Source organism: Leuciscus leuciscus (genome assembly GCF_965113295.1).
Source record: "Leuciscus leuciscus genome assembly, chromosome: 22".
Lineage (NCBI taxonomy): Eukaryota > Metazoa > Chordata > Actinopteri > Cypriniformes > Leuciscidae > Leuciscus > Leuciscus leuciscus.
The window spans coordinates 26,237,851-26,246,151 of record NC_138746.1 but is presented as its reverse complement, the minus strand read 5'-3'; positions in this window follow the sequence as shown (position 1 = coordinate 26,246,151).

Below are 8,301 nucleotides of genomic sequence, written 5' to 3'. Positions count from 1 at the left end.
CAGAGTTCTGGACATCAACTGATTTTAAGCTGGTATGATTTTTACAACAGTGGGCTCTAAAAGCCTGAGACCACTTGTGAATATACTTCTATTTTTCATTCATTCCTAATTTAATACTAATTATATTACTATTTTTTATTACTAATTATATTACTAGTAAATAAGTGTGTGTACGAATTTTTAACATGGTCTCAGAATGTTTTGTCCCCACTGTAAATTAGCATGTGTTACTGAATAAGTGATGATGTATTAGTGTTGTGAAAGTGTAGTATGTACATTTCACCCCTGGGTGGCAGCAGTGCGTTTCTGTCCTTTTAGGGCAGACAGTCAATCACAAGCGGCACCAGGCAGACACCTGCACTTCTCCCTATGCAGTGTGTGTGTGTGTGTGTGTGTGTGTGTGTGTGTGTGTGTGTGTGTGTGTGTGTGTGTGTGTGTGTGTGTGTGTGTGTGTGTGTGTGTGTGTGTGTGTGTGTGTGTGTGTGTGTGTGTGTGTGTGTGTGTGTGTGTGTGTGTGTGTGTGTGTGTGTGTGTGTGTGTGTGTGTGTGTGTGTGTGTGTGTGTGTGTGTGTGTGTGTGTGTGTGTGTGTGTGTGTGTGTGTGTGTGTGTGTGTGTGTGGTGGGCCCTGCAAGATGAGATCATCAGAGTTGTTTGCAGCCCTGCACTGCAGATGAAGGCCCACACAGGGAGAGGGGGTCAAGAGCAGGGCAGCAGCCGCATGTACACTTTCCTTTCTCCCTCCCTTTATACCCCACCTCCTCTCTCAACCATCCTTATCGCTCGCCCTTCCCATCCTCTTCTACAGTAATTGTTGTCATAAACCTTTCAATTGTCTTTCTCCCCATCAGCAGATCAGCCCCTCACCTACTACCTTCTCTTGACTTCTTTCATTTTCCTCTATTAGCCTTGCAAATCTTGTTTGTTTTTTTTGTTTAAAAACTCGGCAGCCTATTTCTTTAGGTAACACCCTCATTCTGGCTTTAGGAATGGAGTAAGGGTTTTAATGCATAGCATCAGCAAACTAAACTTAAATATGTAACCCTCATGTTCTGTTGTGGACTCTCAGGGCTTCTGTATTGTTGAGACTGACTTTATATATAAATACAATATTTGCTTGTAAAAAATATATTTTGAGATTCATTTTATTTTATCTCCAGATTCTATTAATTAGGTTTTCTGAATAGAGTAGTCAGACATTATTGACAGTGTAACCCATCAGTTGTATCATAAAGCAGACATGTCATGCACTTTTCAAAAATGTTTTCAGTATAGTAACTGTTTCTGTCAGTTAATTCAAATTCAAATATTTGCATTTATTCATCTTTTATATTTAGTCTTTAAGATGCCAAGCAAAAGTAATATAATGGGCCCTATAATACATCCGGCGCAATGCGGTGCCAGGGGCGACGCAAGTGTTTTTTTTGCTAGTTTCAGCCCAACTTTCACGTCCTACACATTGTTTAAATAGCAAATGCACCCATCTGTGCACCCATGGGTGTGCTGGTCTGAAAACGAGGTGTGTTCAGGCGCATTGTTGGCGCGTTGCTATTTTGAGGCAACTGAAATAGACTGCGCCATTGACCAACAAAAACCTCGTCTGAAGTCAATGGCGCAGTATTTTATTTAATTTTTTGTTATTTTAAGGGCACATTAGTAATATGAGCCTATATGAGGGTGCACAACACAGGTACACACTGCTTATTACACACACAGGGATGCACAGCAGCACACAAACATGCCAAATATAAAAAATAAAAGGATTACAATGTAAAAGATTAATATTGTGTACATAAAGATATGGTGGAATCCGGCTTGTCCCGTAGATGGTCTGCTTGCGCTTTAACCTCACGCATGAGCTGATCTGTTTCCTCGCTAGAGAAGCGTTCAGTCTTTCCGCTTGCAAATTCACCATGTAAATAGCGAATCCGCCATGGCGCGAGCGCAACTGGCTTTTAAAGGGAATGGGAGATGCGACTCTGCTTGGTTTATTTCACGTTACACCCAAAACACACCCATTCATCATTAAGAGAATAGTGACAACCCTTTTAGACCATGCGTTAAGCGTGCTGACCATTTTTCCTGTCGTTAAACTAGCAAAAGTGGATTCGGACACGCCCTAAGTGCACTTGCGCATTTTAGACCATGCACTAAGATCGTTAAAATTGTTAAAATAGGGCTCAATGTTTTCATGGAGGTTTTTTGACACGTGTTATCAAGATTAATTAAAGCCTTGAAGTTTCAACCTAATACTTCAAACTCAAGTATGATATTTGAGCCATCAAAACAGCCTTGGAGTCTCTGAGACCCAAAAGAGAACATGAGCTTCTAACTTTTCTAAGAGGAGAGAGGCTTTTACATGCAAATTTATCATTGTATTGCATAACATAAGAGGTGTAACCGGGGCGGAGGACTGTCATTCTGTGTTCCAGCTTTTCAGGTTACCTAGAGAACAACAACTGGCACAATACACAACCCTTATTTCCATTCAGTAAGACAGAATATTTTGTCTTGTTGACACCCATTCTCTCTTTTTTTTTTTTTTTTTTTTTTAAGTGACATTGTTAATGGCATGACATTATATCACCTGGGAGCGACGCCTTTCTGAATCTGGAGCATTTGCCACACAGAAGCAGTAAACTCTTAAAGAAAAGAGCTATCAGCTGCCCTCAAGGTCCTGCCTTTGGACTCTGCACTTTGCAAGCGTTTATCTCCCAGTCATAAAACTATAAAGTTTAGGATGTGAACTAAGCTCTTTCATGCTCTGGCCTTATCTCCCCTTTACGTCATTTCTGCGAGCCCTCAACTTGCTTTTTGCCAACAATTTAATCCAGAGTTGGGCTCCGAGTAATGCTGAGTACAGCTTTTCAGTCTAAGTGTAACAGTGCAGTTAAGAAACTGCATGAATCCAACAACATCTGGCTGTAAATCTTTACCAAACTCAAGGGTGAAAGTACTTATGCTGTTTCAAACGACCCACATATTTACCCACATACTTATTTGACGCACAAGAGTTTAATGGCATTAATAGACTCTCACAACTCTTGAATTGTGAGCAGGCATATCAATGACAAAAAGTATGTGTTTTTGTAAAGATTTGTGTAGATATCAAGGCCACAAATTAAGAATTAATTCCCACAACCGCTTTTAGTTACAATGTGGCAACGTTGTAGAAATTCGTTCCTAATTTTAGGTAAATCGTGGCCATTTTGTAGTAATTATTTCCTTCGTTTTAGTTACAACATGACCACATTGTAGTAATTTGTTTCTTTATTTTAGTTTATTTTAGTTCTCATTTTAATCTGGTTACTGTAAGTCTTGGCCATGATTTAAATTGCCCCATTATGCTATTTTAAAGGTTCCTAATTTTGTTTTGGAGGTCACCTACAACAGGTTTACTTGTCTCCAAGGTCAAAAAACACTTTAATTTTCTCATAATATACATTGCAGCATCACCTCATTTCTCAAAGAGTCTGAAAATGGTTCGTTCAAAATCTCGAAATCCCTCCTTTCCATGAGCCTACTCTGCTCTGATTGGTCAGACGTCTTCTCTTCATAAACAACATGAACCAAACTCTTCCAGGCCTCTACTGTGTTTGAGGGTGGGTCAAAGTAGACGTTGTGTCATTAGGGTGACAATATGCAAATGTATTACACTGTCACGTTAAACTGGATTTTTTTTTTTTTTGTGCACTTTGATCTTCAAAACTTTGCAGTCCTTTTACATTCACAAACAGCTATATTACACACTGCATGAAAGGTAATATTCAAAAAAGCATAATGGGGCACTTTAACAAATGAATAACAAATATTTAGCTACAAATGAGCTAAATAAGTTGCCACGTAATTTGTTCCCTCATTTTAATTTAGTTATTGTAAGTCATGGCCATGATTTAACTGAACAAGGGAACAACTTAGTGCAACATGTACCTAAAATGAGGGAACAAATGAATAATTCCAACGGATTTGCAGATTAAAATGAGCTATTGGCTAACTCTGGTCATAGCATCAATTGAATGCCTTTTATGTTTAAAATTGTACATGGTCCCCTCCAAATAAATAAATTAATAAAAAATAGTTAATGTGAATGAATTCTTAATTCTTGGCCACAATATATTTTTTTCCGCCTGCAATGTCATCCATATTTGGCTCCATATTTTTGAGACATTGATTCCAAGGTATTCTTGGAATTGCCATGTTCTGCCTATATGTTAATGTTCATTTTCATGGACTTTAGTTTGTTTCTCTAATTTACCTGTTTCCTGTGTTCATTTGTTCCCCCAAGTCATTAGTTGCCATGGATTTTCCTTTCACGATCACACCTGTTAGTCCTTGAGTCCATTATCATTGTGTATTTAAGTTCTTGATTTCTTTCTGTCCACTATTTGTCATGTTTGTGCTATGCATGCTGTCTCGTTGAGTTTTCTTGGATTGGATTACCTGAGTTACTTTGTTTAATAAACTATGCTTCTATTTTGAACCCCATTGTCTATCTTCATCATCTTTGGACTAAAATGTTACAGGAGAGGTATGTTAATAAATACCATGCTACATGAATATCTAAATAATTTGATACCAGGGTACAAACAGGTACAAAAGTGCCATGTTATACCATCAGAACACTGTATATTCCTGTAAAAGCTAAACATTCTCATACGCCCCTGAAAACCAACTCTATCCCCTCCAGCAGGGACAGGCTTCATAAATTAAAGACGACGCAACCTCCAGTTACACAAGCAGACATCTACACCCAGACACCTGCTCTGGCCTCAGTATCCACACCCACAGCCCTTTGTTGAAGACTCCAGCAGTGAACAGAACCGAGTGCACCATATAGTTCTCAGCATTTGCCCTAAAGAGAAGTCCGCTGCATATTTCCTGTAAAGAGGTGTTCTGCAATGTCTTTTGAATGCCTTGCCCTGTATAGACTTGCCTTGACTCGCCTATTAATGCTCAAGGTATGAGGGTTGTCTTTTGAGCTCTAGATCTGGAAAGATCTGGAATGTTCTAAGGCAGATAAAGCCTCCTTTCATTGAAGTGCTACAGTTCTACATGCTTGAAGATTTGAGCGCTGAGTGAAAAAATATGCTTGAAAAACAGGGAAGAGTGAGTCATTTCAGGAGAACAACACATTTAGAGAAGTATATACATAAACGCCTTGCCTTCACACTCCTACCCACGTATGGTACCATCACTCATGCACTACCCAAAACGATTGTAGGGCAAACACGTCATGCAGGTTTACGTTCAAACATGCTCACTGCTCACTACATTAATTTGAAATAGCACGAGATTGGAATTCTTAACACCCACAATTCATGACATGGCTCCTTCATGACAATATTGCTCTCAAAAGCATAACTTTGGCAGATATTTTTAGATTTTTATTCATCATTATTTTATCTTCAGACAGTAATGAATAGAGTCACTGATAAGGGTGTTGTTGCGCAGCGACAGGGTGCCTGCAGACCTTTCAGTCATGATTATATTTTTATAGGCCTATTAAAGTCAGCGTGAAACCAAAATTTACAATATCTATTTTCTAATAATCTTAAAGTAAATAAGCCATGCATATGTTTTTTTTGTTTTTTTTTAAATAACTTAAAGGGATGGTTCAGAGTAAAATCAACCTAGGGTCCTTTGCACCATGACCTCGAGCCAAACATTATTAAAGTTAGAGCTTATTTAGAGATATTAGCCATATGGCTTAGTGTAGACGCTAATGGATCCTAGGCTGTATCTCGTAAATTACCCCACTAATAATGCCCTGAATGGTACCAAATATACAGTAGTACAAATAGGTTCTGTACTCATAAAATGAGGCATTGGAAAGTTTGTAAGTACATCAGGAGTTTATTTAAATTACACTTGCCTGATGGCTAATGCTACCGCTAACCCGCACGTCGAGGTCACTTCAGTGATTAGGGAAAAGCACGCAAAAGTCATATACACCCTTCTAACTTTTGTTTGCTTAAACCCGCCCCTTTCTTACAACTAACTGCAAGCTGGCATTCAGCCTTCCATCCAATTAATAAAAAATGTATAGGACCAAGTCCCTGCCTACATTTTCATCTTTTTCGATAATCTGTTTGATAAATAAGAAAATAACATTTGTTATAAATAAGAAAAGTCTCATTAAAAATAGTTTTTTTGCAGCAAAGTCACTATATTCACAATTCAGCACAACATTGAGTGTGTCATGATGATGAAGACTGAATGAAAAAGTATAAATGAGGTTTATTAAGTAAGCAGTAACAGTGTGTCCAACACAAACAACAACCCGAAAACTGAAAGATCAACCAGAGCAACTTAAATACACAGTGATAATGAGATGATAATGAATGATTAAATGATTGTCTATGACAGATGACTGGCAGGAAACTAAGACAAATAAACACGTGATTAATGAAAACAAGTCCATGAAAACTGAAACTAACTGTACATACGCATGACAGAGTACCTTCTTGCTTTTATAAAATTGTTAGGCTACATAAGAAATTATTAAAGACAAATTTTCCATTAAATATGTTATTTTAAGACACTTATGCATGCGTTAACAAATTCAGTGGCATCTTTCCACTAGAATTAGGCTAACAGTCCCTGCAATAACAATGCAACAAACATATCAATCAGCTATAGGATCTTTGCAGATGTTTTTCTGTTTTTCGTTGCTATATGATAACTCCCCCCTAAAAAAAAACTAAAACTAAAAAGAAATTGTAAAATGCAAGACTCTGTACAACAACCACATATAAAAAATTATTGACTTTAATTGTCTCGGATTGTTTCTTATGGCCAAATAGAGTTCAAAAGCTTATATTTCTAACAGATGATGCAGCAACGAAATTATTTTACCGATGGGCTCTATAGTCACCATGTTGCGTGTTGCAGTTTCTCCCATTCATAGTTATATGAGGGATCCATCTTGGTAATATAAAGTCTTATCATGGATTTTAGCAAGGTTAAAATGCTGTATTGACAAATCACAAGGCAAGGCCGGTTTAATAATGCTATTCTGGAATATCTAGTCCTTTGGTATAAAGATGCTGATTTCAAGGACAGATTATATACATCCATTTAGGTATTTTCTCATTACTTAAATAAACTCTAATTTATGTCTCTGTCTGACCTAAAACATGGTTTTGCTGAGAGACCCAAGGAGGCTGCTGCTATTTTTTAGAAGATCCGCCAGTAATGGAAAAGATGATTACATCTTAATATTTAACAAGAGAAAATGTACACAGAAAGCCTTTGTACACACAAACTTGCAGCCATTGTCACAAACATGTTTGTTTCTTCTTCTTAAAGACCGTGCATTCATGCTCAGTCTGAATCCAGCTTATCTCCCCCTTGTGATTAATAGCAAGGCCCTTTTTATGATGTTTCTCCTTTCTTTGTAGCATAATCTTCTCTATGAGTTGCAATCCCAGTGTAGAAAAGCAGATTTGAATGAATAGACGCCACTGTGTTGAGGATTAGGCAGCAGAGACGGTGGCAAGTGCCAAGTGGACACTGAAGCAGTTACTTATAAGGATCTCTAAATGGTGCGCTTGTGTGTGTGTTTGTATGGCTGGGTGCGGATGGTATGCTTCCTGTTTGTGTGTGAATGTTTGCCTCCATTTACGAATCAACAATTTCATGTTAATTGTGCAATCTGGGAACACACTGCGGTCAGTCTAAAGGGATAGTTCACCCAAAACTGAAATTCTCATGATTTAATCACTCTCAGAACACAGCACAAATATTTTGACTATTTAGTTAAAGTCAATGGTGTCCAAAACAACACTGGACCCCACTGACTTTTATTGCATGGGCCAAAAATGTTGCTGCGAGGACTGGAGCCTGTTGTGTTATTCTTAAACTAACCCCAGAGTTTCCACGCTCTCCCACCTGCAACTTCACTGGGTTTGGTCCAGAGACAGGTGGCCAGTGGGAGAGAGAGCCAGGCAGCCAAGCATAGAGAAGCAGGCCATCAGATATGCATTCAGTGAGTACATACAGGCATGGCATCTACTGCACGTGTGCCCACAAACCTGCTGCTCCTTATGCCACATCTGACATATCGCTAGACGAGCCAGTCTCAGCTGATGTTACACTCCATTGCACGCACACAACACGCCAAAAGCATACAAACAGTCACTGTCAGTGCATAACCTGTTATGATGAACTATGGATCTAATACAGTGTATGAAATGTCTCCAAAATCGTTCGGTTTAAATGCAATCAAGCCAAATTGTCTTCTTCAGGTGATTCATGTACAGTATTAATGGGATCTGAATCATCACGGGGGCTTCTAAATGCTT